A 21,910-nucleotide genomic window follows, 5' to 3' on the forward strand; every position below is an offset into this window, starting at 1 on the left:
CCACATTTAAAAGTATTCACACTTTTAGTCACCAAATTATTATGCGCTATATAACACATTTCAATTTAATTGGAAGAATATTGTATCGTGATGCTGAAAACTTGTTTAATGGAGCTTGTTAGGGAAAGTTGGATTCATTTGAAGCTGAGACATCCTCAGATTTGTAATTACCAAAGCATGCTTCTGAGTAGGTAAAAGTATATTGAAAATATGTCAGATGGGGCCTTATAGAAAATCCATCAAGCCCTTAACAGGTCAAGCTCAAAAAAAATCTTACTAAAGCTATTACCATCAAAGTGTATTTGGTTCTGGTCTCAGGACAACTTTCTTCAGACTGCTCCACTGACTGAAATTCCCACAACTGAAGAAACCTCAGAATCTGTACTATATCGCATGTGCTCAGCAAGTGTAAGAAAATAGATGGTTAAGAAGATACCCCTACATGAAGTCTGAAAAATTGAAAAAGAGAGTTTTTAGCATTCTACTCTAAAACACGATGGCTAATTATTTTTTCCTTCAGCAGCCTTGCTTTTTCTATTCCTTCCCTGAAGTAGTAAAAGATTCAGCTAGATTGAACAAAGTCTATGCTCTCAGGAGAAATCGTCTGCTGTTAGAAAATTACATGACATTTCTTATGTATTCTTTCCAGTGTTCACAAAATGGAAAATTTTGAGCTTCAAAAGAGACCTCCATTGCAGCTACAGTTGTAGTGGTAGAGAAGAAAACAAGAAATAGGGTTAGGAAGAATCACATCCTACTGTGTAAATTCTACAAAGTCCTTTTATATGAATCAATAGCTACTAGTGTTGTAGAGGGATCTAATTCAGTAGTTTTCAAGACTCTTTGTGTGAGGTAGTTTAAGTCTCTTCTCACTCAGTCTCCAGGTAGTCCTAAAATCATGGGGCACAGATGCTTAGCACAAGATTTCTTTGCATGGTGCTTCCCTAAACTATGTTTTTGATCTGTCTGCATTCTGCTAGGGCTTGCACATAAACATGGTTAGTTACGAAGCTTATTGTCTCATTGGTGGGAATCAGTACCAGCGACTAGGTTTAGATTAGATAATAGGAAAAAAATCTTTACTGTGTGGATGGTGAGGCACTGGAACAGGTTGCCCAAAGTTGTGGATGCTCCATTTCTGGAAGTGTTCAAGGCCAGGTTGGATGGAACTCTGAGCAAGCTGGTCTATTGAAATGTGTCTCTGTCCATGGTGAGGGAGGCTGGGACCAGTTGATCTTTAAGGTCCATTCCAACCCAAACCACTCCATGACTTGATAGATATCAAGCTTCAAGACTTGATAGACATTTCCAGTAAGGGGAAAAAAGCACTTCTTGTCTGACTTTTATATTTGTTTTGGTGCCATTTTATAAGTCAAAGCTGAAAAAAAGATAAATTTCTGGTGCGACTCAGAGAAGTATTAAGCCCTGGAACAGGTTCCCTAGGGAAGTGGTCAAGTCACCATCCCTGAAAGTGTTCAAAAAATGAGTAGGTGTGGCACTTTTTGATCTGTTTTAGTGGGCATGGCAGTATATGGTTGAAGGTTGGACTTAACCTTGGAGGTCTTTTCTCAGTGTAATGATTCTGTGATTCGAAAATGAAGGAAAATAAAAGAACACTGAGAATAATCATGCTGAAGACTGGTTGGAATATGAACTACATGATTTTATGTAAGCTGCATTATTCTTCACTGCAAACCAAAATCTAAAAGAAGTGTTTTTCATGCTCTCTGTACCTGATTTGGAATCTGGGAAGAAGGGACAAAACAATGACAATAATAATAAAAGTGATATTAATAATAATCTCTCACAGGGGCAGAGAGAAAAAAGGGAATTTAGGTGATATTGTAGTGAGACTGCATGTAGAATGCAGATTAGTATGAATTAGGTGAAAGAAAATGTTTGTGCAAAACACTGCCTATCTGAATACAGATTTCATAATCAGCACAAGAAGAGGTTGAAAACAGAGAATGTTATTTTTATGTCCTACAAAATGTCATTGTTTTCAGAAGTTATGCTGTGTTGAATGCATCATATTATACAGCAAGGGATCTAGATGAGAAAATCAAACCAGGAAACTCATAACACCCAAAACATCTACTTTTCAAAAGCAGACTACTAAAACGAAAGAGAGAGCAAAGGCAGAGGAACAATATTTTCTTTACATTTGGTAAGAATGACTTGCCCATGGTTATAACCGTGGCATATGAAAAACTTTCAGTAACCTTCCCCCCTGTTACAATCTGGTTTAAACCCAGAAAAGCAAAGCAAGCTAAGTCTCAGTGCATAAACTGGAAAGAACTTAGTAGGTTCAAAATATTCCCAGAAACAAGATTGAACCAAATGAGGTTAGATGTTGATGCCAAAAAATGGATGTATTTTATTTAATAGTAAAAGAGGCAAAGAGAAGGGAAGAGAAAAGAAAGCAAGAAATGGAAAAAAGAAGTGTGCGTGGGGAGTGGGGGGAGGGGGAGAGGTGACAGGGGTTAGGTGGAAGCAGATCACCCATCCAAGGGTCCCAACGATGTCTCGTTGTTCCCCTCCATCTGCTCTGCTGGTGGTGAGGGTCCCCCGTCACTGCTGTGGCCACGCTGCCCCATGCCACCGTGCCACACACCACCGTACCGCATGCCACACCACGCCGCCACATGCCAAAGAGTACAGAATCCCGTGGATTAATATACGCTTTGGGCCAGGTGGGAATGCCCACATGCCTCCTCTTGTAGGGGCTAGCTTGACACTGTCCCTTGCAACACTGAGCGTCTGTTGCATCATCTCTGGTGCTCTGGTGCAGGGTCTGGGGACCCCTTTGAGGGGGCCCCTTTGATGGACCATGTCACCCCTTCTGCTGTGGATAAGCTTCCCCCCCAGTGAGGATCCCTCAGCTGGGCTCTGCACAGCTGAGGATGGGCAGTCATTGCGCCTTTGACCAGAGGCTTTTCCAAGATACCCAAAGCCTCTCCTCCCTCCACCCCTTGGTGTGAGGGTCTGTTCGAGCCTGGCAGCTGATAGCCCTGGGGCTGTGGTCTCCACCTTGGAGGCGTTAAGCTTGTGCTCCATGAATATCCCCAGCCCTGAGTTGTTACTTTATCTTATCTTCATCAGCGAGCGGTGTAAGGCCTCAGTCAGGGCCCCATTCAGGGTGTGGTAGTCTTCTTTGCAGCTTTTGTAATACAGTTTTAAAAGTCCTTCAAGAAAATGTTTAAGTCATAAACTGTAATATTTCAGTCTCTGACACCCCCGCATCAAGCTATCCGCACTTCTGGTGGAAACTACCTCTTCTGTCTGCTCTACAACATGTAAGTTAAAAAGTAAATAGTTAGAAAACCTTAAATTATACTTCTTATATATACTTATTTATACTTCTTATACTACTTACTTATACAATATGGAAGTGCTAATATGCAATTTTCAAAACAGAATGTGAGTTCTACATATTCTGTTGCTCTCTGCCAGAGAGCAGGGCTTAAAGGTGGTCAGGTTCTCTTGAGGGGAAAGAATATAAGCACAACAGGATACTCTAGAACTCTGATTAAGTGTTTGCAGGTTATATTTATCATAGAAATTTCTTAAAATTATTAAAATGTCTGTTACCAATTGGCAGCTGGTTAAGTGTTCATAGACTATTTAGAGTTCCAATAGGATGATTGCTTTTTTTTTTTAGTATCTAGGGAAATGCCCTCAATGTGTAGGCTGAGTTACCATAATAGTTTTTTTCTCAGTCCATGTCTCCTAAACTTGTTCTACACATTCTTTCAGTTAAACTTTGTAATTAAGTTTATTTTGCATTTAATGACTCTCAATCAGATCTATGCTGGGGCTCAGCATAGTAATTGAAACAAGTTGGTTCTGTTTGACGCATATTTGGGGGGGGTGAGATAAAATTGTTGCAAAAAAAAAAAACCAAAAACCCTGATAAAAAGTATTTTCTATTCCTTGTAAATGCCAAATATCCTTAGCTAAAGTTAACTGCCACAGAAACTGCCCCCAGTGTCCTCATCACTAACGACAGGACAAGTCCCAGCTGGAACTATTTATTGGCTTACTCAAGTGCTCCACTGCTTTGTTCTAAATATGTCAACTTTGATTCATCCTCAGGCTTAGTTGCTGTCAAACACTGTTAAATGGAACTGGAATCAGCATTGCACCTAGGCATCCACTAAGCCAAAACCATAATCACTTCTACAGAAATGTTAGTAATCTGTGGCACTAAAGAGTCATGGCATTTCTGTGAGGGTATCCTGTACAAAAAGGAAGTCTGGTCTCATCTTTGGCACCAGCTAGAGGTAAGAAGTTCATAGCATCAGTACTGAAAGCTTTGGCAACAAGCTTTGTGACCTCAGAAGAGTGAAACTTCTTTTTATATGTGTGATTGGTACTGTCAGAGTACATGCAGGAGTACATTATGGGACCAGAGTTAGGATTATCCTCACCAACTAAAGCATTGGCAGCATTTAGCTTAACACTTGAGTGGAGCTTGTTGGTGTGAGACTAAATGGAAAGAAATATTCATTTTGAGAGATGAATAGTAAAGCACAAAATATTTTAAAGTGGATAAGGGAAAACCAGGTTTCATCTACAGTCTGCAAAAGCAGTTAAAGGAATCTATTCAGAACAGCATGGTATCTTCTGCTCGTATCGTGCAAAGGTTTTAGGTAGCACTTACACAGATTTTTAAGGGTACTGTTAAGAAAAACAGCATCTGAGATCAGTACATACTTGAGTGCCATGTGTGATATTAGGAAGGAATGCTACTAAAAATTACTAATGTACTAATTTACATTGTGATGAAAAGTAAAATTTGAAGACGAGGGTAAATGGAAATTCACAAGATATCTGAGCACTCTGTGACTTATTTTGAGCAGGGATCTTCAAAATGTGAAAATGCATCCCAAGGCCTCCTAGGGATGCATACCTTTAGGAACTTATGAAAACCAGTCTTTGACCCAATATTTTTCTTTTCTGCAAAATAGAGAGTGAATGACATGGTCTCAACAGATATTTTAAGTGATACATAAAGGACCATTCTCTGTAATTGGTTGGAAATGGCTTCAAGGTGTGCCAGGGGAGACATAGGCAGGATATTAGGAAAAAATTCTTCACCAAAAGAGTTATCAGACTCTACAACATTCTGCCCAGGGTAGCTGTGGAGTCACCATCCCTGGAAGTACCTGAAGGATGGGTAGATGTGGACCTTAGGGACATGGTTTACTGGTGGACTTGGCAGTGTTGGGTTAACAGTCTGAGTCTACAAACTTAAAGGTATTTTACAATCTAAATTATTCTGTGATTCTGTATTTACTACAATGAATTCAGTAAAACTTCTACATAAACCTGTTCTTTCCTTCTTTTAATCCACAGGGCTTTGGATGGCAAAGTTACCTTCATTGATGACCAAGGCTTCTCTTGCAGCTGGCTCTCAACTGTTGCCCAGCTCCCCTACAGAACTCCAGCACTCAATGTGTTTTTGAAAAGGTCAAGATTTTTGGAGCAGAGAAGAGAGACTACCGAGGAATATTACAAATACAGTATCTGAAGATTTCCATCCTTCTCTTCCATAATTTTTTCTAAAAACCTATTCTGGACTTGGAAAATCTTTCAAACATATGTGTGATCTCATGGCTAGGTAGGCCTGAAGAACAGGAATTCCCAGATCCCAGAGTGTCAGCAATTCATGCTGTCTTCACAGCATTGCTGGTTTACTTTTTTAGTGCATACAGCGTGTGTGTATGTCTGTGCACAGGGATAAAACACTGGTGAATAAGAATTCTTCACTCACTCTAGCAACAATTATTTGAATATTTTGTGCTCTGGGCAAAGCACAGGAAGAGTTAAGCCTTGTTTAGCTGTCAGCCTGCCACAATATTTACTTTTGTATTTACAAGTATTCAGTGCATCTGATTCAAGCAAAGCTAAGAAAGATTTCACCTTAAATCATTAACACAGCAGAAGTCATATTCTTTTGCAGTATTTTAAAGAAAAATAACATGTAGGCCACATCATGTCAATGGTTAAATGTGCTAAAAAACATTGTGAATGAAATTCTTTTTTGAATTTAATTTCAAAATTTCTAGATAATAATAATTTAACTCCTTTTATGTTACGTGTATTCAATTTTATAGCAAACTAAATAGAATTCTGGAAATTGCTTAACCACACATTAGACCAGAAACTTCAATGCTATAATATTTAATTAATGAGGAAAGCACTGTGAATAACTAATGGATTTTATTAATGTAGTTGATAGACCAAAGAAAAATTTTTAGCAAGCAATCTGTGGAAGTAAAAGTCACTGAAAGGTAAAATAATAAACTTGTTTGACACACCGAGGAGCTGGTATAACTTTGGCAGTCATAGTGTGAAGGTACTGTGCTTGATAACTCGGTAGCTAGAAGGGCCCTGAAGTAACAGCTTTTGACATGCCTGGGAGATCTCATCAAAGAGAAAGGAAGATCCCTGACAAGAGAAATACTAAAAAGGACTCCTGGTGGGAAAGCTGCTGCCATGCAGAAAACTGTTTCAGATAAAGATATCCAAGAAACTCCTGCCCCCTGGGATGAAGCACTGTTTCTAATAATTGATGGAGTATTATTAAGAAGATATGTTGGTAAAAATACATTTGGAATATCATGAATAACACCACGTGTACATTAACAAAGTAACGTTTCATTAGTTTACTTTTGTTGTTGCTTAAGAAACAAGTTTTGAGCCTTTTGTGGTATACAGGCAGTTATTGGTGTATTGGTAATAAGTGTACATCAGAAGTAGAGTCACACTACCAATGTTGTAGCCCTCTTTAACAGTACTTCAATAAATTTCATAGTAATGTGATTACTGATTAATGCAGCTCTTGTAAATACAATAGCTTTGTAATGCACTTACCTGCATTGACCTAATGTTCTAGACCAACTAAATATTGTACTGCCTCTTCCCCAAGTTTAAGCTACAAGAGAACAGCTTAGTTCATCTGATGCATAAAGCAAACTTTAAACACAGCCTTGAGTCTCCAGTTAGTAAGGAAACCCAAACTTTTCTGGCTAGTGAAAAAGCCGAGTGTAGCTCAGAGCCATGCCTATGTTTAGAAGAGGTTGGCAGGTCATCCAGCAGCAAACACAAATGAGAACACAAGAAAGAGGAATCTGTCCCTGGTGCGGAATTACTTCTGCAATGCCACCTGGTCCAGAACTTTTTTATAAAACCCCAGAAGGTATCACCTATCAGCTAAAGGGCAGGCTGCAATGCACAGCTGGTATATAGGGAAATAGGCGTAGAATAAGTAGAGAAATAAAATGTAGTAAAAAGAACCCATACATGCAAGAAAAGTTGTCCTTCTGCAGAAAGTTAGTGACCCAAAACCTGTTTTTTCCATCTGTCTGGTCTTGGTTTGAACTTTAGGTGTGAACAGATGATCTGTATATCACATCACCTTTTGTTCCAGGTCTTTAAAGATCTCTGACCACTGGGAAAAATCCAAAAAAGTTACTCTTCTGCTCACAAAGCTATGTTATGGTTTTTAAAACCTTTAATCTTTTTTTCCTGGACAAAGCTGGAGCTTTGAATGCAAAGTTTGAGGGAATTATACTGCTGTTAATTTCTGGTATCTCAAGTAGTGCCTAGATACAATCCAAAGGGAAAATATTGAAAGAGAAATAAATAAGCATATTTTGTTTGACTGGCTGTGTTTTACACCCAAATACAAAACTTGGAGAGGAATTAATTTGCTCTTCAAGACACAGGACACTGTGAATTTCCAGTTGGAGACTGTAAATCCAGAAAGGGACCATAACAGTCACCTAAACTTACTACGTATATGACAGTGGCCATTGAATTCCCGAATTAGTTCCCATTTAAACCAGCTTATATATAATTTGAGATTTAAATGAAGCTTTGAAGAATTCACTATATTGTAGGTCAGTTGATTGGTAGCTCTGTGGTGCAGTAAATTTGGTATTGCCATTGCTAGCCAAAAGATATAGATGTTACACTAGCCCTGCAACTCACCCAAGCTGAGCCCTGCCAGGCTTGCTTTGGCTGCCCTTCCTGGCTTGCATAAAACTGTGGTTCAGCTCTTTTTGTCTGATGAGCAGTTGAATATTTACTAACTTGTTTTTCTTTAGGTTAGCTCTGTGCAATTCTGTGGTGCAGTGTTATAATAATTTTGTGCATCTCTCTAAGTAATAACCAGTAATAGTAATATATTGCTCTCTCTAGAGTGAAATACCTCTGACCCCCAAAAAAGCAATATGGAGTTGAGGAGAAACAGGCAAAGGATGGTAGCAAAGGCCTTCCTTGAAAGGCACAGCCTGGCGATGACAGCAGATGTTATAAACATGCAATAAACAAATTGCCCAGGTTTCCAAGAAATGTAGGCTTGGGAATCAAATAAAACCAGTTACAGGGCAAAACAAAAGGAAGAGAAAATGTCTAGAATATGCAGCACACACTGTGTGTGCCACAATATATGAGGATATAATCTGGAGGTGTAGGCTACTGAACATCAAGGTATAGCATGGATTAAAAACAGTCACAATCAATGTCATGCAGACCTTAGAGCAGGGAGCAGGAGAAAACCCACTGTCAGCATCATACTCCTCGCAGTGTAGAAGGCCAACCTCCCATCCCAGGTTCTCCACCTTTTCCTCTTGTGAGAGTTCTCATTTCTGACTTCAGGATCTGGACAAGCAGGGGAAGGGGGAGCACAACACCAGTGAAAGCTTAGATACACAAGGTGCATGGATAAAAATTTAAAATGTGCTATTAATGAGGCTTTTTGTATAATATAGTTTGAACAGTCAGCATTAGTGTTGTTGTAACTGGGATAGTAAGTCTTTGAATAGGCATGTAAAAGTTCAGGTTAACAAATGAATTTTTGACTGCAAACATAATTTTTGTTTCTCTAGCTCAGAAACGCTGCAAAAGGTGCAGATTTTATTATTAATTAGCCTCAGTCAGAAATCTGTATTTTAAAAAAATACTATCTTTTTCTAGATTAGCAATTGCCATCCTATCTGAATTTGTCATGACTGGCTTCTGCTATGTGAATCTTTGAGAGACTGTACATCCCTCTATAATCAAATTAATATTCTACAGGCAAGTTATTTAGAGCTCAAGTTACTTTTTAACTTCTTGTTTGAAAAGATGGAATAAATAGACTCGATGATCTACCAGTGGTTTTTAGAAACAAAATGTGACTTCTAGTGTTATTCTCATATCTCTTTACCTTTTCAATTTTACAGTGACTTCTGAAATCAAGTGTAGTAGAGTCAGATTATGCCAGTACTGGTTATTCCCCCAGTAGGAAAACATTTCTGTATTCCTGCCTGGTGTCCTCTGTACATGCAGCTCTTTTTTCCTCGATCTGACTCTAGCAATTAATGTCAGACTGATTATTTCATTTGCTGTCCTAAATGAGGCCCCACCTACCAGTAAAACATGAAAATATTTTCTAACCATAATTTATGCTATAAAAGCTGTTTTGGATTGTGTTTTCTTTGCTGAGATCATCTTTCCTTCCTTTTGTTTCCCTTGGTATTTTGCTAAATCCCTTGTTTCTAATATTGTTTGTTGTTATGTGCTTTCCCCTTTCCTATTTAATGCATGTTTTTTTAATTTAAGAATGCTGGGATTTTGTTTTACTTGTGTTAGCCTGGTCTCTTGTTCAGCAGAATTTTAAGACAGGGACCAAAATGCCACATGAATATCATGGCTATGTTTTTCTCTTACCTAGTTTTTCTCATGGTTTATTTGATAATGATTACTTCTTCTGATGATGATTTACTTCTTCAGCTATGAGACTTTAACAGCTTAAACCTACAGTTTGTGCATGTTAAAACAGCTGAGCTACATGGATGCCACTTGAGAAAGCAGTCTTTAAAGTTGTGATATCCAACTCTCTCTGTGAGAACGAGATCTGGCGTAGAGTCCAGCATGCCAGACCACTCACTTCAGAAAGTAGATGCCAGTTGCTGACAATTGTTTTAGAAGCTCACTAATTATTTTTTTATTATGGGAAGAATGAGATGTCATGAGGAGATCAGAGTAAAATCACCCCTGATAATAAAGTAGGGGTTCTTTTATGGGATATAAAGCATAACAAATAACTTGCTGTCACCTTCTCTCATTTAGACTGTGAGTCTTCAGACAGAGTATATGCTATTTTCATAACCAGATTTCTAGTATTTTTAATACTTTTTTCTCTCTCAATTTCCCTTGTTGCCTCAGTAATCTGATTCTTAGCATAAGTGATATAAGTATACAAGTCAACGTTTGTTCTTCCCTTCATTCTTCCTGCTGGCATCAATTAATATCATTCAGCTGGCTCATCCCTGCCAGATCCAGGGTTCATTGATGATGGCAGAAAGACTTCTGGTGACTTCACTCTGATTTGAATGAAACAGTTATTTAGGTATCGAGAATTTTATGTGATGTCAACCAAGTTGCACAATGAAACGGTGCAAATACTCAGCATGACTGAGAACACAAAGCATCCATGTTTCATACAGAGTTCATAAAAATCTATTTTAGGTACTAATGTGAAAAAGTTAAAAAAGTATACAATTGACAGCCCGTCTTTTTTGGCAGGCAGTCACTGGGATCCATACAGCAAATATGCCTTAGTGGATTTGGGAAAAAACCCACTTTAATAATTAGAAAGCACTGAACTCTCAAAAAATATAAATTTCTAGTCATACCATTTTAAAAAACTCAACAAAATATGTTGGTTTCTAAACATGCTGATTTTTAAGTGTATTGTAGGTCTTTTCCTATTGGAAACCCTTATGATTCATAGATCAGTTTGTTTCAAATAAAATTTATTGAACAAATATTGAGCAGTCATTTTGCCCATGATTGGAAAACAAAGCATCTCAAAGACATAGTCTGTTGTCATATCCAGCAAACTGCATTTTTCACTTTGTCCACAAGTATTATCACCTTTCTTTTGTGCATGGTAATGGATTGACCTAGTGGGTCAAACAGTTAATATAATTTACCTCCACAGTTTTCTGCTTCCCGGCCATGACACGTTTATCAGTGCGGATCAAAGAGTTGTCCATTGGTAAATGTTCCTAATAAAAACATGGCAATAGTTTTACAGCACTGAAATACTGCTCAGTAAATTGTGTTCTTTCTTATTTGATAGAGACCTCTCAACTTGCCCTTTTTTTTGGTACTTGAGATGCCCTTGACATATTATTGAATGGATGACTCCTGGGATTGCCCAGGCAAAGGCATCAGTCACTGGGAGCGATGAGCAGGAAAGCAGAGGGGCCATCCTTCAGGCACTTGAGAGAAAAAGACAATTCATAGAGTTCCATGCAGTAATGGAGAGTTAAAAGGACTGTGCATATTGCATGATGCACAAAAGGCTTGTGCTGTCAAATACCTTTGAATGCTACATGGGAGGAGGTGGGAAAATCGAGCTAAATAACCCGGCATTTTTTTAATCCAAGATCAGAAGCAGACCACAACAGAGGGTTCATAATCACCTGCTCACTTGAAAGCTGTTAGATTGTATTGAAAAATCTATGCAATATGATTTCTTAAAGCTACATTTGAAAGCTTGTCATTAATGGGAAATCTATCAGGTTAAATAAAATTCAATCTCTAGATGGAGTTTATATGCACTATAAACAGGAATTGTGCATTATCAGCTCATACAGTACCATTACTGTGTCTCTGTAGAAGAGACTCCTTAAACTAATCTATTTTAGGGTGTTTTTTTTTTTGTTTTTTTTTTTTTTTTTTTTTTTTTTTTTTTTTTTTTTTTTTTTTTTTTTTTTTTTTTTTTTTTTTTTTTTTTTTTTTTTTTTTTTGTTACTTACCAGAGGAAGCAGGAAAATCATAGAATCATAGATTAACAGGTTGGAAGAGAAGGATCACTTGGTCCAAACTTTCTTGGAAAAAACGTGGTCTAGATAGGCTGGCCCAGCACCCTGTCCAGATGAATCTTAAAGTTATCCAATACTGGGGAATCCACCGCTTCCCTGAGATTATTCCAGTGGCTAATCGACTCTTTGAAAGAGGTATTCTCCATCTTCTTTGTACACAGCTTTTAAATACTGGAAGGTGATGATAAGGTCTTCCCCAAGCCTTCTTTTCTCAAGGCTGAAAAAACCCAGCTCTCACAACCTTTCTTCACATGGCAGACTTCCCGGTCCTGTTGCTCTCATATAAAATCTGGTTTTGTTGATAACTCTGTCAGTGAGTCTTTAAGGGACCTTAAAATACTCATTTCTGACACCCTTCCCTGGATTTTCATCAGCCTTTTTTCATACAGCATGGACCAAAGCTAAACACAGTATTTCAGGTATGGCCTGTAAAGCCCTGAGTAGAGTGGGACAACAACTTCTTTATCTCTGGTAGTGATGTTTTTTTGATAAAACCCAACAGCTTCTTGGATCCTTTTTTTTGCCACTGCAGCACATCATTCACTCGCAATGAGTTTTCCCACCAGGACTAACAAAGAACCTTTCCATAGAGCTGTTCCCCAGCTTGGTATATCCCAGCCTGTTGCTCTCCTGGGTTATATTTTCCCAGTTGTAAGACTACACTTGTCCTTGTTGAACTTCATAAGGTCCTTAACCCAGTCTATCTAGGACTTCCTGCGGTGTAGCTCTTCCTTCCAAAGAAGAAGCTCTACACTCTCACTCGGTTTGGTACCCTCAGCAAACTTTGTGAGCTTATCCCATCTTCCAGGTTGCTTATGGAGATATCAAACAGCGTTGGACCCAGTATAGACCACTTGTGACAGGTTGCCAGTTTGGAAAGGAGCCATTTACCACAACCCAGTGGGTGCTGCTTGCCAGGAGTTTCCCACCCAGTGCATGGACCACTCGTCTAGACCATAACACATCATTTGCTCTAGGAGGGGGCTGTAGAACACTATAGAGAAAGTCTTGGAGAAATTCAGGTAGACAATGTCCATGACTAGTCCCACATCAGCTGAGCAGGTTACTTTGTCAGAGAGGTGATCAGGTTTGTCAAGGATGATTTGCCCCTGGGTGAATCTAAGCTGGCTTTTTCCAATCATGTGCTTCATCTGACTTGTGTTCGCCCCCTGGAGGATTCCCTTGCCCTGTAATTTCCTTGATCCTACTTTAAGCCCTTCTTCTTGATGGCAGTGACATTAGCTTTCTTCCAGACTTCTGGGGCATCCCCTGATATCCATGACTTTTCAACCATTATGTAGAGCAGCCTCTCAATGACATCCGCCAGCTCTCTCGACACCCTCGTGTGGATATTGCCAGGGCCCATTGACTCGTAGGGGTCAAGTTCTTGCAACAGTGCTTATACTCTTCTTTCACTGATGGTGGGTCTGTACTTGCATCAACCTGGAGATTAATTTTTTCCCCTTTGCTTATGTGTTCACAAGCATTCGCTTTTCTTTTTCTTCCTTTAGTAAACTGCCTTATCGCACCTTACTAGTCATTTCCCATCTTATTTTCTCTCCTCTGTCCTGCTGGGAAGGGGAATGATAGGCTTGGTGGCACTTGTAACCCAGCCAAGGTCAACCCACTATACCTGGACTTTTTTTCCAAGGCCTGGGACGAAAAGGTGCTTTGATGTCTCAGCAATAATATAAGCATGAGGCCCTATGCTGTTTCTCAATATCTGAAATAAGCTTGTATGAACATTAGAGGCATATGTACTCAAGAGAACTAACCAGCTAACCACTATAATTGCCTTTGTCAGAAAAAAAAAACCAAAAAAACTTTATGCACTAAACTGTATAATTCAGAATTCCTTCTGGAAAATGAATCTTGTAAAATGTAAGAATTTTATGAACAGTTAATTCTCTCATATACAGGCAGAATAAAGTTTAAGAACCTTAAAATATTTGTGTTTCCATTTGCATATTTTAAAAAAGGCATGGAAAAATCACATCTGCAAACCTCTCTGGTGATTGTTATGGGAACTCCCCTCCAGCCACCTGAGATACTTATTGTAAATCTGGAACACAGAACTCTTTAATACTTTGCATCTTTCACTGTTTCATAGCAATGAAATGATATGCACACAGTATTCATAAATAAAATAACTAATTCCAGTTCAGCTTCGAGCATGTAACCCAGTGACCCACACTGCAGAAACAGGCAGAAAAAGATTACACACTTTTTTTTCTGAGGTTGGGCTTACCAACATTCTTTCTAACAGGACATTGCTTAGGGAAGGAGTATGGGTAATATTCTTGTTCTATGCACTCAAAGTCTGTTAATAAGGATTAATGTGAGGCTTAATCATAGAATTTTAAATATTTACAATGCATCTGTTTACACAGTATCACTTTGAGGTTAAATACCCAGCTTAATATTTATGCCTACTCTTAGTGTCTTTTTACCAGACTATTTTAACAATTAGTAAATAAATGAAAAGAATAATGAGTGTAATTTTGCATAAATACCTACTCCTAATACAGAGTTTTTTCATATGCCTTTTTGTCTGTGTTTTAAGCAAAGGTTATGAGTCAGTCCTATTTGACTGCAAAGCATTGGTGGTGTCATCCAATCATTTGAAAATTAATTTTTCAATAATGAATTATATATGTTACAGACAAACTTTAGGCAGTATGTGTCTATATACTGTATTAAAAACATCTGGCTGAGAGGGACCTTCAGAAATCAGTCTTTCATCAAAGTGGTGAAGTACTATATTAGTGTCATTTTTTGACAGAAGTTTGACCAAACTGATTGCTCACTATCCTAACTATTTAAAAAGTGACTGCAGATGGGCAAGTGAGGCAACCCTGTAATTTTTTCCTTAACTGGCACAGGCATGGAGAAGAAATTTTTCCCTTTCCTTTCAGTAAAGCACTTTATCCACCTGAGGGCGAAGATAGCACTATTTCCCCTGGTATTCCTTTCTACCCCCCTTTCTCTAGAGGAAGAGACCCTGGTTGTTTCAGAAGTGCTCTGCAGGTCTCCCTCTTCACACCCCTCACACCCCTTCTTTCCTTTGGGGTTAGCTCTGCTGGTCTGTCCTTTTACCAAAACCAAGTGCCGGAGGCAGGCTCAGTATCCTGCTGAGGTCTTGCAAGCACTCAGCAGAGCAGGAGGATTGCTTCATCTATTTTTCAGGATGAATTTCTGTTTATGCATACCATGGTGACATCTGCCTGTCTCATGAAAACATGACACTGTCGATTTTGCTTGAGCATGTAAAACCACATTACCTTCGGGCCCTTTCCTGGACGAGTGCTGTCTACTTGGTTGCTCCCTGCTTGGTACATCTGCAGCTGGTTGTTCCTAAGTATAGCGACTTGTAATTCTCCCTCCCGAACTGCTTCTGGAACATTTCTCTACTTTTTTGAGTTCTCTTTGATTGCTAGTCCCAATTTTCAGTCCTTCCTGACTTCATGTTTTCTCTAATTCTACACAGAAGCCTGCCCTCTCTTCTTTCATTAATTAAAGATTGAACAGATCTGTATGAAAGCTGAAGCCCCGTGGGGAGGCTTTTAATATTTGCTTCCATTTTGACAGAGAACATTTGGCAAGTCTTCTGGGAGGTACTATCGAACCACTCTTGCACCCAGTTTATAGCAATTCAATCTAGACCATGTTTCCCTAGCTTATAAGATTGTAATGTGAAATAATGTCATGTTTTAAAGGAAAGGTACATGATGCTTATTTCTTCTCCCTAACCACATAGCTGGATACCGTGTTGCTGAAGGAAATGAGCCAATTTTAACATGATTTGTTCTTTACAAATCTCTGTTGGCTCATCTTGGTTTTGCCTCCCCAGTTTCAAATAATTTATAACCTTTTCATTTTGCTAAACAGGTCTCCTCATTCCTTTTAAGACTCCAATTAATTATATATTTGTAAGAGACTTGATAGTCCAACTTATTTTATTGTACCTGACAAAGATTTTCCTTAGTACAAACACAGCACATAGTGGTAAATGGAATTGAACTGGATGAATTGAGTAAGGAAACCGAGACAAAGCAAGCTTCTTAGCTTGATGTAAAAGGCATTCAGTTAATGTCCCTTTTTCTGAACACCTCTTTTTAGAGTGGGCAGTCTTGAGTATTTGCTGAGGACAAGTAGCTCCCCAGATCCGATTGGTTGACATTTTGGGTAGGGGTTTTAAAACATATTTTAAAATGGGCATCCTATCTAAAGATTCCGTTTTCCTTAAACTCTGCCCTTAAAATAAGCTAGTGTGCAGAAGGGGCAGCTGTGTTGTTTATCTGCATGATATAGATAATCTTACCGACGAAGCCTTTTGTTATGGTCTTTGTAACTGGTATCATATAAGCAGCTTAAGGCTTCTTTTGCCTATATAAGTCTCCACACTGTGGAGAGGTTTATAACTCTTACCTCATGTCACTACTGCTGTAAATCAAGGCTTTTGTACAAAATCAGTGAACCTGTTATAAAACTGCATTAAGTTCTTAACTTGGTAAACAGATATGTATTGGAAATCGCATAACAAGCTATTTGTTATGACCCAGGTAGTTATAGCAACTACAGCAGAACCCATTTTAATTAACAGTAAGTTTCAGGTTATGCAATTTGACATCTCATATTCAGAACATAAACTCTTTCTGCTCCAAAATTCATTTTCACACAGTCTAAAACAACGGTTTGCACTTTAAAATTTAGTTACATCATGTTCTCCTACCGAGGTAATTGCAAACGTAAGGGCAGGGTTCTTCTGTGCAGGCACAGGTGACTGCTCAGCCCTGAGCATTGATCCATTCTCTGATTCAGTGTCTTGTGTAAGAAATCTGTGAGGCTGGGTTTGTTTTTCCTTTGCTTTTTATGGAAAGAGCTAAGATTCCTTAGATGGGAGAACTTCCTCCAGGTAAGGTACACAAGCACTAGAACATTTCCTCAGGCGTGAGTGGTCCTAGAAGGGAGGCAGTTTTAGACTGAAGGAGAGAAGCCCCAGTTAGCAATCCACCCACCCACCTATCCATCCATCCATCCATCCATCCATCCATCCATCCATCCATCCATCCATCCATCCACCCATCCATCCTCTCCATGTCTGGCACCCCCTCTGCACTCTCCTTCATGCCTGCTACTTCTTCCTTAGCTCCATGCCTTCATGTTATTTATAGCCTGACAGCTAAGAGATTATTAATCTTACTTCTGGAAACTTATAAGTCATACAGTCCTATTGTAAGGGGAATTGAAATAATGTTGTTTTCAAGCTTTCTAGACTTATGATTTCCTTGCTCAGCCACAGGATCTCTACTGCCTAATTATTCCTCATATTTGTAACCTGCTTTGAAAAATAGATTTTGTCCCCGAATATTTATCAGTCAACTGAACTGCCCTTTTGCTCCACTGTAAGTTATTTTTAGGGCTCCAAACACAAATGATTTGAATACTTTGAATAATTTCCATTTCAAAAATTATTATTTTTTCTTTCTTTGTAATTTGCTTCCTATTAATACACAATGTCAGCAGTAATGTAAAGAAAAAAGGCATTAATATTCTCTGCAGCTTTTTCTTTTGTTTTATGAATTATAATACTGGAAGCAAGATGATAGAAGTGTGTAAAATAGTACTCTGGAAATGCTGCTTCTATGGTTAATGAAAAACTTTCTGAAATGGAACCTGAATAGATTAATTTGGTTGTCAAGTGTACAATAAGATGAACAGTAAGTTTTTGATGGGGTTTTTTGTCTTTTTAATTATATAATAATCATGGGTTTTGAGTTTGGGTTTTTCTTTTTCTTTTTTTTTTTGATCTATGTTTTTGTGATTTTTTTACATGAGTTTTGTTTTATTTTTTTTTTTTAATTTATCTTTGTTTTTGTTTTTTTGGTTTTTTTTTGTTTTTTTGAGTTTGCAGACCTGAGGTGAAACACAGTGAAACAGTTCAAGTACATCTTTGGTTGCTTCTAGGAATAAATATATTTTGTGAACTCATGCAGAAATGGTAAATTTACACTGAATTTAGTGTGTGAACATTTAGTAAACACTCAGAATATCTTTCCTGTTAAAAAAGTATTATATCAAACTAAGTAGTTTTGCGTACAAAAGGAAGTCAGAATTTTTTGTGAACCAGCCAGTGCAAATATTTCAGCTGGAGTTGCACTTCAGAGGGGAAAATAGTCTGTCTTGCCATGGATGCATGGTGCTGCTTACATTATCACTAGAACAAACTGTCTTAAAATCAGATTTAAGCATGTATGTATGTGATGAGATAAAAAAAGTGTATGTGAAAAAGAGAAAGGCAGAGAGAGAAACTGAGACGGAGAAACATTATTTTCCTTGGGTTTATTTGTTAATGAAGTTTGTAGCATGTTTCATGGAATGGAAGACCTTCATTTTGGGAAGCATTTTATCATTTCCTGTTCTTCCAGTAAGAAACCATTCATCAGCTTTCCTGGGATTTCCAGTGTTTAGCAACTCAAGGAGTCCTGGAAAAGTAGCTTTTCTGCCACAGTAGAAAACACTGTAAGCAAGTAATGCTTTAAGTCATGTGCAATGGCAAGTAACATTGGACTGCAGTTTGAGTTACTTGCCCAGTGCAAAAGGTGTAAACCAAGCACTTCTATTCTCTCTGGCTGGCACTCCAAAATCAAGTGCAAATCTGTCTCTGGGTTGAAGTCCAGCTTGTCTCTGTATGCATAATACAGGAGAAAATCTGAGCACATGTGAAAATTTGCAGTTAACATATATAATACTGATTTATCTGGGCTTAAACTGTTCGCTGTGGTCAGAGAAGGGTTATTTGGCAAAGGTGTAAAGAAGCAGCAGGGTGGCACTCAGTGGATATGAATGTGGATATGGCCTTTCCTCTAGCCCAGTGGGTTCTTAGAAATATATGACATCAAGAAATGCTGACAGCCTTTTTTTCTCCTTTTGCTGCTGTTAAGACTACTAACAGCTACATTTTCCTTTTATGTTTTTGTCACTTTATTTTAATTTTTTTTCTGCATTTAAAAAGCCTTAATTCTTCTACTGCGTATTTCTGAAAGGAGAAAAGGCAGTAATTTTAGTGCCTACCAAACTGATGGTAAAATATAACAATAAATCATGCTGTTCTGGGAGCCAATACTGTCAAGAGAGTAATTTTACTTTCTGATACTTTAAAAGCACTTTTTAAAGCTCTTCCTAGTGATGTACTTATAAAAACAAAACAAATATAGGAAAAACACTTTCAAACAGCTAACAGAGAAAGACCTGACAACAAACTAGATCCAAAACCAGTTTGTAGGTAAGTCAGTGTCCCCCTCATAACTCTCTGTGTGATAATTCTGATAACTGTGTGTATGTTATTATGTAAGCATGTACATGTAGGGAGGAATTTTAAATCTAGTGACACTGCTGTAATACAGGATCTGTGGTCAAAATATTTGGAACATTTCCATTGATATCCAGGATGGCTAAAAATTCTGTATGATGTTGCCTTTCATCTTGGGCTATTGTTTGCACATCTGCAGAAACTGTGAGTATGTAAAGTGCTTGCATAGTAACAAAATTATTTGTCAGACAGAAAAATGTTTCTGTAAAATAACATTGTTACTTTTCCTATTTGTGCTAAATCTAGAAATTTCTAATTGATTGTTTTAATTTTTTATTTAAAAATTATTTTTAGTTATAAAAAATTCTCCCATACATGTGGGCATAAGTTTTTGTGAGATAAAATTTTCAGTTTCATTTGAGAGTTTGCAAATCTAAAGACCTAATATTCTTGAAACTGATGCTGTACATTTTTCATGTTACAATAGCAGTTTCATGTCACAGACTTTGTTCCATTTTTTATATTTTTTAGATTGTAATTTCTTTAGAAATCCTTCGTAAGTTTGTGAAAATTAAAGATGTAAAACCATTTAAAAGTACCTTCAGAATAAGTTACTACACCAGAAAAGTGAAAGCTGAATGAGGCCACCCTACCAAATGCTGTTCTGATTTTTCATATCCACACATAGCAGACTTGAGTGTTGTTTGATCCTCCAAACACAAATGTTCCTCCTCCTTCTCTATTCTGTTGTATTTTAAACTCCTCAGTGACCATCTTAACAAAATCTGAAATGCTGTTTTAATTTGTCTTCTGTACACTCTAATAGGTGTCTTTAGACCACTTGAGTTATTCAAACTACTGTTTTTAAACATTTTACCAATAGCTTCCTCTCCCCTCAAACAATAAAGTAAATCATATATTGTGTTGACAGGGCTGTGTTACAAAAGCAAAAAATTTATTTTCTGAAGCAATTGCTTATTTCTGCACATCCTAAAAATGTAGTCAGTGTTGTTTAAGTGAGAAGATGGACTAAAAGTGTTGCACAGGAAGGCTATTATTGATTTGGAGAATGGCTTCCAAAGGAATGACAACTGTTACATTGCTTTCTCCAGCCATTCCCTCTTGCTCTACTTGTCCTATCACTCAATGTCTTTGTAAAAAGTTCCTCTCCAGCCCTCTTGTACCCCTTTAGGTACTGGAAGGTACTATAAAGTCCTCCCAGAGCCAGCTTTTCTCCAGGCTGAACAAACCCCAGTTCAAGCTGTCTTCGTAAGAGAAGTACATGACTAACACTACTAACTCTTCGGTGCATCACAGCAAAGAGGTGGATTTCAGTTCATGGTCATTTTACAAGGCTGGATAAAAGTGTGTGGGAGAGAAGGTCTCTTTTATCTTTTTTCTTTTCTTCTTTTTCTCTTTGTCTCCTTTTTTTTCCCCAAAAATTGACATTCTGTAGGATTGCTGTTCCAGGATGTGTTGCTGGTTTACTTTCAAGTTTGTATGATTTATCAAGGACTAATTCAGAACTTTGAGCATTACTTGAAGTGTAGCATGCCAAGCCAAGAAGAAATGTCCAGCAGCACTGCAACTTGGAAGAAATCCCATTTCCTAATAAGTATTAGTCATCATTTCTAAACTCACCAGGAAGATGAAAGTCTTGTTTAGAGTACAAATGAAAACAAAGGTTAAATAGCACTTGTTCACATTATTCAGCTCAGCAGGTAACTATTTGCAGTGCACTGCAACAAAATGTGATCTTTTGAAATGAAGAAAAGGTAAAGTAAAATTATAATGACTTAAAGGATATATTAAAATTATGTTTCATATCGCATAGCATTCTCAGATAAAATACCTGAAATATAACATTATTTTGAATGAAATCTAGCAGTCAGCTTTAGAGAAATATATATTAGAAAACGTGGAAGAAGTACATTACAGCAGTAGTATGGTTATTGTGCTCAAGTCTTTTTAAAAATAAAACAAAACCACTTCTCATGATTCTGACAAATGTCTAGATGTTGTACTAATTGATTAGGATTTTGCTAAATCTAATGGAACTGTAAAGCCTTAATGCTTACCTAAGAATCCACTAGAATTTTGAGGCATGAATCATGGTGTCGTCATGCGTCAGCACTTATCGCTCTAATGGTCCACAAATTTAAAAAATAAATATTACAGAAATAATAATTTTCCATCTTGACTAACATAATTCCCATTTTTATGATCTCGCTAAATATTGTCTCTCTCACTTTTAGGGTTTAGTAATGCTTCTATCAGACATATCAGGCAGCCTACCTCATGTCTGCTCATTTTAATAGCCTAAAACTTGTTACCCATTTTTAAAATCCAATTTAATGCTGCCTTCTTCATTTTTCTGACTTTGTAACTATAACTTCTGGCATGAGCTCATAACTATGTTTCTGATGACAGCTTGATCTTGTGCTTCTTTCTCCTTGACTTTATATGACAACCTTTCCCACTGGAGATTTTGTACATTTGTGGAAACTTTCACATTAAAGCAGCCTCTCTTTCATGGTCATGTGTCTTCAAACATCTTCCCTTCTTTTGCTTGTTATGGTTTCTCTTTTTAAAGAGTTTCCTGTGCCTGTACTGAATGAATGGTATAAAAATATGCACAAATTTGCATGATTGCTGCTACATGTTTTTCAGGAAGTCGTTACTGTCTTTAAAGCAGCCTGAGGAATATTTTAGA

General features: G+C 37.7%; 1 long non-coding RNA gene across 2 annotated transcripts in view; it reads right to left on the bottom strand.

Moving 5' to 3' along the window:
• Positions 1 to 16,952, bottom strand: part of LOC108447339 — a 26,230-nt gene extending 9,278 nt beyond the window's left edge. The window contains exons 1-4 of one of the 2 annotated variants that reach the window (XR_001862866.1): positions 11,820 to 16,952; positions 10,989 to 11,063; positions 8,544 to 8,670; positions 3,163 to 3,287 (exon numbers count right to left, since the gene is read on the bottom strand). This is a non-coding gene — a long non-coding RNA (uncharacterized LOC108447339). Of the gene's footprint in view, positions 1 to 3,162; positions 3,288 to 8,543; positions 8,671 to 10,988; positions 11,064 to 11,819 lie in introns of those variants that run through there. The other variant, XR_001862867.1, reaches the window with a different exon arrangement.
• Positions 16,953 to 21,910: the final 4,958 nt, after the last annotated feature.

This window comes from Corvus brachyrhynchos, unplaced genomic scaffold (assembly GCF_000691975.1).
Source record: "Corvus brachyrhynchos isolate BGI_N302 unplaced genomic scaffold, ASM69197v1 scaffold105, whole genome shotgun sequence".
Classification (NCBI taxonomy): domain Eukaryota; kingdom Metazoa; phylum Chordata; class Aves; order Passeriformes; family Corvidae; genus Corvus; species Corvus brachyrhynchos.